The following is a 15765-nucleotide window of genomic DNA, read 5'->3' as shown; positions in this document are numbered from 1 at the left end:
TGATTGGTTGGTCAGACACAGGCTGTCTGCCAGCCTGGATTTTTCTAGCTCATAGCTTCGCCCTGCTAAGAAGCGTGTGTGCTTGTACAAAGGCCGTTCAGCCTCGGGATTTACACTCGGCTCGACACGGATATGTGAAGAATGAAGGGACCCTGCAGCGAAACGGAGAGCCAACCTCTGACTGAGTGCCTGTTTACTCAGTCTGACCACCTGTTGAAGGTAACGTGCTAACATGGCTAACGCTAGCATCACCGCACGTAGCCCCGTTATTTTAAGGACATCTTAGCTAATGAAAGTTTTACGTCGCAGCTGTACGAGCTAGCTACGTGTTTTGTAAGCTGCTGTGCTCTTCACAAATAAAGCTGGAAGCAGCTCAGACTGTTAGAACCAGCACTGAGCCCTGTTACATTTATACAGTGTTAGAGCAATGGCTGCAACCTACAGCCTTTAAACTAGCGATTAAAATGCTGACAGTAAACTCGTCAGTCCAGATGTTACCACATTACTCTATGGTACTTAGAGTTAAAACAACTGAGACAGGCTGATTAAAATAACAGCTGTCAGTTCTCTCATTCCTTATATCAAGACTGGAGATCACACTACTGATTTCAGTTCATTTAATATGTGAGTGCACAGATTCATTCTCAACTGGACATAAATGATGATCAAAGGTTGTATATATGATGAATTCATCAAATCCCAGCCTCTAACACAGTGCGCTGAATCTTAGCTTTGAATGTCCAGTATATTCTAATCAGTGCAATGTAAGCATTCACTGAACCTACAGTATCTACACCTGTGTGGCAAATGTGTGGTAAAGACACAGATAATGAAGTTTAATTATTAATATAATACACATCATGAAAAACAAAAGCTGAAATTGATTCAGTTTAGTACATTTCTCTGTGATTATAGAGGCCTTAAATTCTGTGATATATACTGTAAATGATTTTCACAGAGGTCTTAAAGTAGTTAAATCACTGCTGATAGACTGGTTGTTTATATTTTCACGTTTTTGTGTCTGTAGGGCTGTTTGATGACGATTTGGACTCCTCTGGGAGATGAGGACACACCCACATCTGTTCCATACTGCAGCCATTGATGGTGTTACGGCTCTGAGTCAGCTTTGGGCCATCAGATGCACACACTGGAAAACCAGCACCTGGACTTCATGCAGGAGAGACGGCCTCAGTGATGATGGACTCTGGATCCTCTACTTTACCTCCTAATCTCTTTCTCCTTTAACACACAATTAAAATCACTCCAAAAGAGTGTAAACTTACTGAGGAAGTCTCTAACTTGTACACATTTGTACTTTTACTTGTTTTATGAGTTATTTTTAAGAAGAGTAAAGTTATTCACATAAAGTTTTTATTCTTCTGTATTTATTCTTTTGTATCATGTACCACAGTCATACTGAACTTTACAGACCTGGTGAATTGGAGAAAAAAAAATCACACACACACACATATATATATCAGCTTCAGCAGTATTTCGATTCATCTTATGAATTCCAGTCTAATGTCAATTCACTGAGTTCAGTTTTGGTCCTAAACTCCAGAGAATACCACCTGGTTCAACAATCTTTTCATCTGATTATTGGCAAAATGTTTTCTTCTGAGAGATGCTCCTGAGGCTGAAATTGAGCCCAGAGAAACAACAACAAAGTTTAGTTCCTCTGGATTTTCCATGGAAAATTGTTTTATCACTCACTCAGGTGACTTCTCCAGTGTCACGGATGAGTGATGAATGTATCTCCCACTGGAAACCATTGTGTCCAGTTAAAGTCATTCTTTTTTTTTAAGGAGAGTTGTTAGATGCTGTGCTCATGAGGACAATAGGTTTTAACTTGCAGCACAATACAAAGCTGCTATACTGGATCAACGATCAAAACACTAATTGAGCAGAATTAAATCAAAATGTAATATCCTCATATGATGACACATCACACATGACCCAGCATTGTTCTAAGAATGCAAACTTTCTTATTGGAAGTTTCCACAGCTGCCAGAAAGGGACAGATTTCTGTCTGGTCTTGATGAGTGGTCGTTGCTCTCTGGTTTTCTCTGGAATTGCTGCACGGAGGATGTAACACCCATGATAAGCGCTGAGGTGTGTGTCCTTGTCAGAAATCAGCCATCCTCAGCTTCCAGGTTAGGAAAAGTGGAACCAGAAGATATTCAAATGCATCTCTTCACAGCTGCTGATGAATTCTACAAAAAACAAAGTTTGTTAAAAACATTTGCAGGTGAATCACCACTGATTTATCAGTGACATCCATTTACTCAAAAATTACTGACAAGTGGACAACTAGAATATATAGTTTATAATTTCAACAATGTACTGTACAAAATGAACTGTATATGACAAATGTGGTGCTTGTGAAATTTTTAACAAGGGCCCTACAAAACTTTACAGTACTCATGCTGCCAAACTTTTGACAGCTAGGTGTGCAGTTCCTGCTTTAAATGCATTCACTTTTAAGATTAAGGAATCTAAGTGATAAGATGCCAGAAATGTTTGAACTCGCTTATGAACCTAAATCACTGAGGCCGTCTCTCCTGCATGAAGTCCAGGTGCTGGTTTTCCAGTGTGTGCGTCTGATGGCCTAAAGCTGACTCAGAGCTGTAACACCATCCATGGCTGCAGTATGGAACAGATGTGGGTGTGTCCTCATCTCCCAGAGGAGTCCAAATCGTCATCAAACAGCCCTACAGACACAAAAACGTGAAAATATAAACAACCAGACTATCAGCAGTGATTTAACTACTTTAAGATCTCTGTGAAAATCATTTACAGTATATATCACAGAATTTAAGGCCTTTATAATCACAGAGCATACAGAGAAAAGTACTAAACTGAATCAATTTCAGCTTTAGTTTCTCATGATGTACATTGTATTAATAATTACATTTAATTATCTGTATCTTTACCACACAGGTGTAGATACTGTCGGTTCAGTGAATGCTTAAATTGCACTGATTAGAATATACTGGACATTCAAAGCTAAGATTCAGCGCACTGTGTTAGAGGCTGGGATTTGATGACTTCATCATATATACAACCTTTGATCATCATTTATGTCCAGTTGAGAATGAATCTGTGCTCTCACATATTAAATGAACTGAAATCAGTAGTGTGATCTCCAGTCTTGATATAAGGAATGAGAGAACTGACAGCTGTTATTTTAATCAGCCTGTCTCAGTTGTTTTAACTCTAAGTACCATAGAGTAATGTGGTAACATTTGGACTGACGAGTTTACTGTCAGCATTTTAATCGCTAGTTTAAAGGCTGTAGGTTGCAGCCATTGCTCTAACACTGTATAAATGTAACAGGGCTCAGTGCTGGTTCTAACAGTCTGAGCTGCTTCCAGCTTTATTTGTGAAGAGCACAGCAGCTTACAAAACACGTAGCGAGCTCGTACAGCTGCGACGTAAACTTTCATAAACTAAGATGACCTTAAAATAACGGGGCTACGTGCGGTGATGCTAGCGTTAGCCATGTTAGCACGTTACCTTCAACAGGTGGTCAGACTGCGTAAACAGGCACTCAGTCAGAGGTTGGCTCTCCGTTTCGCTGCAGGGTCCCTTCATTCTTCACATATCCGTGTCGAGCCGAGTGTAAATCCCGAGGCTGAACGGCCTTTGTACAAGCACACACGCTTCTTAGCAGGGCGAAGCTATGAGCTAGAAAAATCCAGGCTGGCAGACAGCCTGTGTCTGACCAACCAATCAGAGAGCTCCTTACATCCCACGGTGTGGCTAATTTGAATAGCAGCAGGATTTTTAAAATGAAGTTGTTAATCCAACTGCTAATCCACATGTTAATCCCTGAGCGAACAGGAAAGGGAAATGGATTTTGAAATGCAGTTTATTAAAGTGCAATTCGAAGGGGCGCTATGGAGCCGCGGACCAAGATGGCAGCTTAAAGTGGTTGCTCCGTGTAACCTGCATTAAAAATCCAGAACAACCTAAAACTAGAAACTTAATTGCTATTGGAAAATGTCAAAAACGACTAATCTCAAGGACTGTGATATTTTCACCCGAAAACGCGGTTCCCAAAAAGTAGTTAAAACCGATATTCTGGTAACGCCTGAAAACAGCGAGGGAGCTGCTAGCGCTAGTAGCATGGGTGACCTTAGCATGGTGTTAGCTGAACTTCGGTCATTGCGCTCCGAGTTTAGTGGATTCGGAACTAAACTGGACAGCATAGATAACCGTATGGGCGAAATGACGAAGTCAGTTGCTGCTTTGGAAACAAACATGACGGATCGGTAAAGCAAAGTGTTGCTGCAAATGCTACATGAGGAAGCTGAAAACAGAATAATGTCGGCAGAGGAGCTCCTGGAAAAGAGCGTGGCCGATCTCACCAATGCCATGAAGCGTATATCCTACCTGGAGGCAAAAACCGACGACCTGGAGAACCGGGGCCGAAGGAAGAACCTGCGGCTGTTTGGCCTCTGGAAGGGCGCCGAGGGTCAGCGGCCACTGCTGGAGTTTATAAGGGAGATGTTACCGCGCTGGCTTGAGACCGACAGATCGTTCATTATTGAGAGGGCTCACCGCACCCTAGCACCTCCAAAGCCAACCCAGATAGCAAGGAGACATTGACTAAACATTGTTTCAATATCAGGTGCTTCTATTGAATCAACATTGAAATCTGATGTTGACCCAACGTCACTTTTGCACCCTTTTTTAATATTGAAACAATGTCAGATTCTGATATTGAATCACTGTTGAACTCTGATGTTGATTTTCCATCACTTTTGCACCCTTTGTTACTATTGAAACAATAAAGTCATGATTAAAAATCAGTACTTAACAGGTATTTGTATTAATAAAAAACCGCTGCAAATTACCAGCAATACTTAAACCTGAAAAAAAGACAATTGTGTATGATCCACAAATAGGAAACCCATAATATGCTGGACATTGTCTTACAATTTGTCATGTCCATAATAATATCCCTATAAAATGAAGCATCTGGCATTATGTAATAAAAATGACAGACATCTCTGTATCAATTACAAAGTAATTTATTATATTTTAAAAAAGTTTCTTTGTTACATGTATTGGTTACAGGTCACTTATTTTCTTTAGTTTACTCGGGGATCAAGCTGGATATCGGGCATCCTGCACCACCCATGTTTTCTGAAGGGTAGCGGAGACATTTCTGCACTGCTTGGGCGAAGGCAAACTCAGAAACAGCGTTTACCCCCACCTGCTGAGTCAGGCCATCTAGGACACAAACAAACAAAAAGAAGGAAAAAAAATGCCAAATTACAGCTTAAATATGAATAACATCTTGTCAATTGTCTTCAGCAGGGAGAAAGCATCTAAACTACTACACTGTAAAATGTAATTCTAGCTGTTTGTTATTTCAACATATTATTCTATATCAGTTTGACGATAGATGACTGAAGTTGTTGTTATAACATAGAATTACAAGTTAAAAACGTCCCAATTACACCAAAAAAAGCTAACTTGAAAACTCATGTCCAGCTAAATCAGAAACTTATGTGAACTTGACAATGCGGGTAAGTTGAGCACAGCAGGATTCAAAACTGCCTCACGTGACTGCTACCGAGGTGCATCATGGGGAATTGGCGGTTAACGACATGCTCACTTTACTTGGATGTTTTCTAATCGTCTTCTTTGGAATATGCTTTCAAGGTGAGTAACATTGGTTATAACTATAAGGAAAGAGAGCTACAAAAGTTGGAACATGTTTTGAATTTATGGCATGATGTGTGTTTTTCTCTTTTACCGAAATGTTTGCTTTAGCTAATGTAACTTTAGCCGACAAGGTCCAGCTTGTGTGTCATGACCAAACTTGACCTAATAAACTGACATATGGCCTTTTTTATGGGTTTAATGTGGCGCTGAGCAAATCACAAGTATTGTGCCGCTAGCTTTAAGGTTGTGCACTCAACCACTGTTGCGATATTAGCAAGCTAACTCAGCTAATTAGTAAAGCTTATTTCATATTGTCTCTGTACTTGTAAATTCCTTTCAAGTTCACAGGCTGTTGTATTTTGGTGGAAGTTCATTTTGGCAATATTTCCAATAACTGGCTGGGTTCAAAAAGACCTTTTTGGCAGGACTCGGATGCTTGTTGTCATCTGTTTATCCCTATGTAATCACTTAAGGTGTTATTAACTGCTGCATGCTAAGCTGCAAGAGTGCACTGAGGACAGAGACAAAATATGGTCTACAAACCAGCATTATATTAGTTTTTATCAGATAGTCCTCCAGTGTGCTTATTTTTTGCTTTAATTATATTGTGCAGTTATTTGTTACCCTGAAATGCTTTATGCTCAACAACAGCTCACTATTTTAACTTATTTTTGAACTCTTGTGATCAGTATGACTAGATTGTGTGAGTTTCCATACTAAACCAGCTGTAGTGATAAAATAATTGGCATCAGAGACACTGATTTTTGGCATGGTATACTGCAGAAGTTTTTTTTTTTTTTGCATAATTTACCTTTTAATTAAACTGCATTCTCTGTATTGTAACAAAACTAACATTGTTTATATGTCAGAAAATTAGCAAACATGAATAAATGGCGAAAACAATATAATTATAACATATATTTTTATTTTACTTATTTTAGGTCTGTGAAGCCAAACTTGATGCTGGGGATTTATTTTTGTCAGTGGAGTCAAATGGTAAGTTACAATTTGTGCATTTTGTCATACTGGAAACACCTCAGATTATATTGTAATTTAATAGCTCTGTAGAACAAATGATATAAAGATTGTAGTGTCAGGGTGCTTCTTAAGAAGTAATATGGCACTATTGATGATCACATGCAGGTGGCATAAACTAAATATTCAGACGTGTTACCAACAAATGATTCATTAACAAAAGCAATGGAGCAGACTGTTTAGGTTCTTGTGGTTGTAATAACATCCATAACTGCAAGTTTGTCATTAATTTATTTTCACAGGTCTAGATGATCACATTTGACTTTGTCATTTAAATGAGGTGGACTTGCAAACTTTGCGCTCTTTGGGGTAAATTGCTGTCCACTACATATACACAGAATCTGCACAGTATTTCAGATCTAAAAAGGGAGTATGTAATGGACTTGCTGGCTTTAATGTAAAAAGCCTGTTGTGTAACTTTAATGAGGCAGTTGGACTAAAACAGTATTGCTCATCAAGGTAAACATCTGAGGAATAAGGAAACTGTTACTTGTCCTTTTACTCAGTGTTCTTTTAATCGCACGTTTACTAAAGTTTTACATCAAATAAGTCATTTTCACAATCATTCTACTTTAAAAGATTTCAAGACAGAGCTTATTGTTCTCTGAACTTCCTTGTTTGCTGAACGGCAGGTAAAGTGCATCTTTTTGTTTGTTTGCTTTTGTGTGTTTGTGTTTTCTCTAATGGGCCTCAGATGACCGTTTGCTTAAATTTGGGTCTCAAAGAATCTTTTTTTAATTCTGCCTGTACTCTCCACCCCTCTTCTTCTATTGCTCAGGTTGAAGCAGAATTTGCCCGTCTTACATCTGTTGACCTGAAAGGGTTCCTTTTTGCTGTGCTTGACCATTATGGAGAGTTTCGTGGAGCTGTACAAAATCAAGAGCGGCATAGAAAGGCTAACTAGGCTCATAAGATGCTTCGGAGATGATGTAAGTGTTCAACTGCGAAATCTAATCCTTTGTTTAAGTTTTAGGTTATCCAGTTCAACTGATGAACTCATTGAAAGAAAGCTGATAAGTAAAGTCTGTCATCATATTTCACAACTGGACATTTAGTGTGGTAACTTTTACAGAATCTGTGTATATTGGTGGTAGGTTGGATATCATATTCTACTTGAATGTCCTGATAAGCCTGATTCAAAATCTCCAATGATAATCATATATTGATGGAATTATGCATCAAAAAGCTGTGAATTTGGAGCTGTCTACATGCTTCATAAACACTGTTTAAAAAGTGTTTTTGTTTTCTTTTTGACTTCTTTGACCAGAGCCCTACACAAAGGAAGAGGACAGAGGACCTCATTTTCTAAAGGAAGATCCCTCACACACTTTCAAGACTGTGAAGGTTAGCATTGTTTCTTTTAGTAAATTTAATAATGACAGCACCACAGTGGATTTTAAATTAAAAAGTACATGTGTACTTTTTCCTCACCAAATGTATTATTACAAGATCTTTGACACTGGATTTGGTCTGGGTTTCAGAGAAACTAACTGGCAAGCTAGCATTGATATTATTAGTGTCTTGTGTTTATTCATGTCTTCACCAGGGTCTTTGACATTTCGCTGCTGTACTGTTCACTTCAGCTTTACGTTTGATTTCTCACATTGTATATTGTAATGGCAGAGATATTAGGATATTTAAGGGGCTGCAGTGGCTGCTACAGCTGTGGGGGGCAATACTTTGGTGAAATGTCCTGGACCCTGGAAAAGAGACTGTGTAGACTGGGTAAGCAATTAAAGGTTACTGGCCGAGAGTCATTGGGCAGCTGGGTAAAGGTGGATGTTGATATTCAGTGCCAATTATGCAACCTGTTCAGCCATGTCTATATGCTCTTTTTTCATGCTGTTAATATAGGGGGAAAAAATAAACTTTAATCAATAAACTGATTAAAGAAGCATTGTCTATGGAGCCATAATCTGATCCTGTAGTGTAGCTGCAGTTTGCACATTTCATGTATTCTCAGCCAGATTTGGTTTAGAGCACAGCCAATATTTAGCATAAGTAGATTTAAATTCACACACTGGTGATGGCAAGCTACATTGTAGCCACAGCCACCCTGGGGCGCACTGACAGAGGCGAGGCTGCCGGACACTGGCACCACCGGGCCCTCTGACCACCACCAGTAGGCAACAGGTGAAGTGTCTTGCCCAAGGACACAACGACTGAAACTGTCGGAGCCGGGGCTCGAACCGGCAACCTTCCAATTATAAGACGAACTGTCAACTCTTGAGTCACGATTCAGTCATCCACCCATGTGTGTGAATGACTGAATGTGTAAAGCACTTTGGAGTCCTTAGGGGACTAGTAAAGCACTATACAAATACAGGCCATTTACCATTTAAATTGAAAATTTTGTTTGAATTCTGCAATTGAAGACATGCTCAGTTATTTATGAACATGGTCTTTGTTTAAAGCAAGAAATGGATTTGTAACATGGGGGTGCATATCTCATTCTGAAAAAACTTTAACAACTAATAAGTGTTACCCAAAGCCAATCACCATCATCCAAAGCATCAGTATGGCTCTTCTTTGGAAAGACATGAATTGTTAAGCACACGGGATATTGTGTAATTGTAATTGTGTAATTTTTTTTTTTTTTTGTCTTTGAACCCTTTTATAGCCGACAGGTATTGAAGACACGTTTTCTAAGAGGATGAAAGTTGGCATTGCGATGGTGAAAGAAGAAGACATCATCGATGTGTTGGTTGTCCTTGAGGCAGCAGTAATCCTGTCTAATCTGAGGGATGTCTCAAGTGCCATTTCCATGCTGATGGGTCTTCTTTTTGCCCTCAACATAGACTATCCAAAGGAACTTAAGGACATCTTTGAAGTCATTCAGAACATCCTAATGAACATTGGTGGAAGGCAGTGCATCTCACTAGTGCATGGTCTAAGAAACAGACTCTTGCAGAAAGCCATGCAGAACTGTAATTGTATGATCCTTAGTGTTAAGGACAGTTTTTATTTTACTGTTTGTTTTTTTATTCTTGCAAGTTCTCATTCTCACTTTTGTATGTCACTAAATGACTACACTTTACATTCCAGATTAGACAATTACTCATTTGTTCATGGTTTAAGAAACTTATGTGAACAACAATATAATGGTGGACTCTGCACATGCTTATCTCATGCAAGTCAGTAGTTTTTCCTTTGTTTTGCAATTGAGCAGACTCAAACTAATGTTTCTGAAATATCCATATTATCAAATGTTTCAGAAGCATGCAGTCATTTTCAGAGATATTGGTTCTGTGGAATTTGTTGCAATTGTAAACGAAGACAAATACAAGAGTTTGATGTCTTAGTTGTTATAAACTGATCTTTACTGTCACTTATCAAAGGTTTTGTACTATTTTAATATTTCAAGTTTTATGCTAACAGGTGTGACTGAGCACAATGAAGTTTAAAAATTTTGTAAATGTAAAGAATAACTTTTCTAAAATAGCAAGTGTCCCGTTGTTACATTACATTAATGCAGACTTTATGTTGTTACTTCACAAGAATCACTACTGCTCCTAGAGTATTGGTCAGAATTTCATCTTCACCCAAACTGGGCTCAAGACCAAGTTCAAATTTATTGTTTCACAGGGAGCAGCCTTTGAGTTTTGATGGATTGTGAGCCTGATGAGCTACGTCACTGATTTTTCTGTTTCTCAGATGACTAAGATGGCACAATAAATGGTGAATGTTGGGTGCTCATGAGTAATTGTCTTGTCATGTTCTTAAAACAAACTTTCTGTATGAAATGATCAGATAGACTTTAATGGAATCTGTGGGGTTTTATTTTTTTTCTGTAAACAACAGAAAATTAATTTAAAGGAATGTAGATATTTAAACCTGAGATCTAAGATAAACCTGACAGGTAGTTTTGCTGAAATGGATGTTAGAAAGCCAAAAAAAAAAACAAAACAAAACTTAAGATGTTTAATACACATTTTTCTTTACATCCAGTCAATCAACTCTGATAATTAAAATGAAACTGATTTACAAGTTCACTCAGCTACCTTAAGGAGCTCAGTTAATTAAACTTAAATCAACTTAGCTAACAGATTATGTTAGTTAAGCTAAAATAGATTCCTAAGTTAAAAGAACTACTAAAGTATTTGAATTAACTAAAAAACCCAAGTCAGCTGAACTAGGACAAGAGTTTAAACAATAGATTATTTTAATTTAGCTGAAAGGGTTTTCCCAAGTAAAGATGACAATTAAAGGAGTTGAACTGACTAACAAATCTCAGTCAACTAAACTAAGATGAAAGTTTAGACAACATGTGATTTTTCATTAAGATAACAATTGGTTGTGTTATAAGAACAAACTCTATTTCTTGACTTAACTTAAAATTTTAAGGCAGCCCTTTACCTCATATTTTTAAGTTGAAACAACAAGTTATATTTTACAGTGTAGGCTGATTAAAATGAAAGTCACAAGGCAGAAATCAGCAAACTGCTGCCTCACTTTGATTCTCAAAGAGCCATTAGCTAAAAAGCTCAAAGCCTATAAAGATAAAATGAATAAACTAAACTATTTGCAGTGAAATGCATTTCTATTCCTATGTGTTGGATCTGCCAACGATAGCCTGCTGTTGTCTATTCAAGCAGAACATACAGGAGAAGGCCATTTTTAAGCAGTTTAACCAAATTTGACAATTTCTAAAGTTCAGGGCTACTAAAGTCCCACAACCTTTAAGAACTTACCATTGCTTTATTTGCCTCCGGTCATTGCAGTTCATCTCATCTATGTTGTTAAATGGCAAATCCAGAGGCAATACCCCAGCATCAACAGGGTCAGTGCTGCAGGATTAACGGAAGGCTCTGAACTTCTCACGGAGGGCCCTGACTTCTCTGATCAGCTCTGTTGTCATGATTATAAGTTTTTGGAAGGCTGCATCTATTGAAAAGAACAATAACACAAAGAATACTGGCTTGTGATAAACTGGATAAGCATTGTGATGAGAAAAACTATATCCATAAGTGATGGCTTCACATTTTGCATTCAGGTTTAAGTAGCTCAATCTGTTAAAACTGTTTACAATTTAGCCTTTTACATATAAATGAAATCCTATGTAAAATGTCAAAGTACAACATTTTAGAATTTGCCTCAGACTCTCTGGAATATAAAAAAGCAAAATATGATGATATTCAGTAGCATAAATTAGTGTTTTGAAGTTAAGATTACAATGAAATTATGATGCAGCTCATTGTTTCAAAGCATACCGTTGTTAGAGAAGGCACTGAACGCAGACTATGTGCTGGGGAGGTTGCATAGCTGTGTAGGTTGGCGAAAGGAGCCGGCAGCTGGCCGGGGCATCATGATGGTTGCTAGTAGTGGGTTGGGGGGCAGACTGCAGAGTGGTGGAAGCTGTTTAGAAAAATGTTTAAAAAATTAAAGATTAATCAACTCATCTACAAAGGTTCCTGTTCTCTCTCTCTCTCACTCACACACACACTCACACACTAAACATTACATTATTACCTGGTACTTTCACACATGGGTCCTGGGGAAACCTTTTATTTTGGAGGTTGCTCATCATCAGAGTCTGTAACAGGTTAAAAAATGGTTAAAAACTAACAATAATTTGAAGACATGAGTATCTTACTTGTTTATGGGTGGAAGGTACTTTACTGATCTGAAATGAGAAAATGAAAAAACAAAACAAAAAAAAACACACAAAACACAATGTCAATAAAAAGAGGAAAAACATGATATTCAAGATAAGTTCCAGGTAGGGAACATTCATTATTAAAGTCACGGAAAATCACGTGGGCATGTCACGTGATCATTTGGTCTCAGGTGACTCTTTCACGTGTATATAAACGGGAGCGGGTGCGGTCAAATCTTCAAATTTAACACAAGCATTGTACACATCCGTAGAGGCAACTTTACGCTTCTGGATCATATTGCATACATTTGTAAATCGTTTGAGGGATTTAACTCTGCATACAGCAGCCATAGACCGAGAGTCGGGGTACACGGTGGGCAAGCCGACCGCAGGGCTAACAAAAGCACCCTTGTAGCTTTATAACGGAAAGACATGAATGTATGTCATGAAAATGTTTTCTTTGTTCAGAGTTGGTATTGTTTGTGAAATTTATACTTTTCTCCTTCTGTTTAAGTTAGCTTTATTGATATCATACATACGTCGACCTTCAAATAACGAATAACTAAATTCTTACATTCTTACCTGATACAGCCGAGAGTGCCGTGCAGAAACTGTCATCTCCGGTTTTCTGACAAAATGTCCGGTCAACTCTGCTGAGCTTAAATTTGCCTCCAACTCTCTCAACAACACCAACGACCAGGACCAGGGACCACGACCTTCCCCAGTCCCCCAAACCCCTGACAGGCCATCACCCTCCTCCCCCTCCCTTTCTCCCTCCTCCCCACACCTGAAATTCACTGAGGAGATGATGGAGCGGGTCAATGCTGGGCTCAGATCTACCCCCCGGCCCAATCCCTTTTTGTCCCCCATAAACCCCCCACCAGAGCAGCCAAAGGTTCGCCATCGAGCCCCGCCCTCAACAGACCAATCGAAGTCACATTGCCCAGCCTCGCCCCCCTTAGTCCCTCCTTACCACCTTCATGCTCTGTCTCCGCAGTCTGATGTGTGATGTGTGGAGGGTCCAGGCTGTGAGGATTATGGCAGTGGTGACTTTTCACACCAGTCTATTAATTAACGAAAGACCAAGACAGACTTTTAATTCATTTGAAAGCCTGATGCTTAGCCTCGTCCAGCCCAGCTGTAAAACTCAGAAACCAGTCTTACTTGTTATCATCTATCGTCCACCTGGGCCTTACACAGAGTTTCTCTCTGATTTCTCAGACTTTTTATCTGATTTAGTGCTCAGCTCTGATAAAATAATTATTGTGGGTGATTTTAACATCCATGTAGATGCTAAAAATGACAGCCTCAACATTGCATTTAATCTGTTATTAGACTCAATTGGCTTCTCTCAAAATGTAAAAGAACCCACCCACCACTTTAATCACACTCTAGATCTTGTTTTAACATATGGCATAGAAACTGAATATTTAACAGTGTTTCCTGAAAACCCTCTGCTGTCTGATCATTTCCTGATAACATTTACATTTACAATGATTGATTACACAGCAGTGGAGAGTAGACTTTATCACAGTAGTCTTTCTGAAAGTGCTGTAACTAAGTTTAAGAATATAATCCACCCACTGTTATCATCTTCAATGCCCTGTACCAACATAGAGCAGGGCAGCTATCTGAACGCTACTCCAACAGAGGTCGATTATCTTGTTAATAATTTTACCTCCTCACTACGTACGACTCTGGATACTGTAGCTCCAGTGAAAACTAAGGTCTCAAATCCGAAGTACCTGACTCCGTGGTATAATTCTCAAACACGTAGCCTAAAGCAGATAACTCGTGAGCTGGAGAGGAAATGGCGTGTCACAAATTTAGAGGATCATCATTTAGCCTGGAGAAATAGTTTGCTGCTTTATAAGAAAGCCCTCCGCAAAGCCAGAACATCTTACTATTCGTCACTGATTGAAGAAAATAAGAACAACCCCAGGTTTCTCTTCAGCACTGTAGCCAGGCTGACAAACAGTCAGAGCTCTACTGAGCCAACAATCCCTTTAACGTTAACTAGTAATGACTTCATGAACTTCTTCAGAAATAAAATTTTTATCATTAGAGAAAAAATTACCAATAATCATCCCACAGATGTAATATTATCTACAGCTACTTTTAGTACCATTGATGTTAAGTTAGACTCTTTTTCTCCAATCGATCTTTCTGAGTTAACTTCAATAATTAATTCCTCCAAACCATCAACGTGTCTTTTAGACCCCATTCCTACAAAACTGCTTAAAGAAGTCCTGCCATTAATTAATTCTTCAATCTTAAATATAATCAACCTATCTCTAATAATCAGCTATGTACCACAGGCCTTCAAGGTGGCTGTAGTTAAACCTTTACTTAAAAAGCATCTCTAGACCCAGCTGTCTTAGCTAATTATAGGCCAATCTCCAACCTTCCTTTCATATCAAAAATCCTTGAAAGAGTAGTTGTCAAACAGCTAACAGATCATCTGCAGAGGAATGGCTTATTTGAAGAGTTTCAGTCAGGTTTCAGAGCTCATCACAGCACAGAAACAGCTTTAGTGAAGGTTACAAATGATCTTCTTATGGCCTCTGACAGTGGACTCATCTCTGTGCTTGTCCTGCTAGACCTTAGTGCAGCGTTCGATACTGTTGATCATAATATCCTGTTAGAGCGATTGGAACATGCTGTAGGTATTACAGGTACTGCACTGCAGTGGTTTGTATCATATCTATCTAATAGACTCCAATTTGTTCAAGTAAATGAAGAGTCCTCTTCACACACTAAGGTCTATTATGGTGTTCCTCAGGGTTCAGTGCTAGGACCAATTCTATTTACATTATACATGCTTCCCCTAGGCAGCATCATTAGAAGACATAGCATAAATTTTCACTGCTATGCAGATGATACGCAGCTCTATCTATCCATGAAGCCAGGTAACACACACCAATTAGTTAAACTGCAGGAATGTCTTAAAGACATAAAGACCTGGATGGCCGCTAACTTTCTGCTTCTTAATTCAGATAAAACTGAGGTTATTGTACTCGGCCCTGAAAATCTTAGAAATATGGTATCTAACCAGATTCTTACTCTGGATGGCATTACCTTGGCCTCCAGTAACACTGTGAGGAACCTTGGAGTCATTTTTGACCAGGACATGTCCTTCAAGGCACATATTAAACAAATATGTAAGACTGCTTTCTTCCATTTGCGCAACATCTCTAAAATTAGAAATATCCTGTCTCAGAGTGATGCTGAAAAACTAGTTCATGCCTTCATTACTTCCAGGCTGGACTACTGTAATTCTTTATTATCAGGAAGTCCTAAAAACTCGCTGAAAAGTCTTCAGCTAATCCAAAATGCTGCAGCAAGAGTCCTGACAGGGACTAGGAAGAGAGAGCATATTTCTCCTGTTTTGGCTTCCCTTCATTGGCTTCCTGTTAAATCCAGAATTGAATTCAAAATCCTGCTCCTCACTTACAAGG

General features: G+C 38.8%; 1 long non-coding RNA gene across 2 annotated transcripts; it reads left to right on the top strand.

Moving 5' to 3' along the window:
- Positions 1 to 6641: 6641 nt before the first annotated feature.
- On the top strand, positions 6642 to 9623 carry LOC134635026 (uncharacterized). Of its 2 annotated transcripts, XR_010094929.2 has the most exons (4): positions 6642 to 6672; positions 7490 to 7640; positions 7979 to 8055; positions 9332 to 9623. It is a non-coding gene; the product is annotated as an uncharacterized LOC134635026 (long non-coding RNA). The 2 variants fall into 2 exon arrangements; XR_010094928.2 differs by lacking the exon at positions 6642 to 6672 and having other exon boundaries at positions 7322 to 7640.
- Positions 9624 to 15765: the final 6142 nt, after the last annotated feature.

Source organism: Pelmatolapia mariae, linkage group LG9 (genome assembly GCF_036321145.2).
Source record: "Pelmatolapia mariae isolate MD_Pm_ZW linkage group LG9, Pm_UMD_F_2, whole genome shotgun sequence".
Lineage (NCBI taxonomy): Eukaryota > Metazoa > Chordata > Actinopteri > Cichliformes > Cichlidae > Pelmatolapia > Pelmatolapia mariae.
Note: the sequence above shows the minus strand (reverse complement) of the source record. Positions and strands in the feature narration are given on the sequence as shown.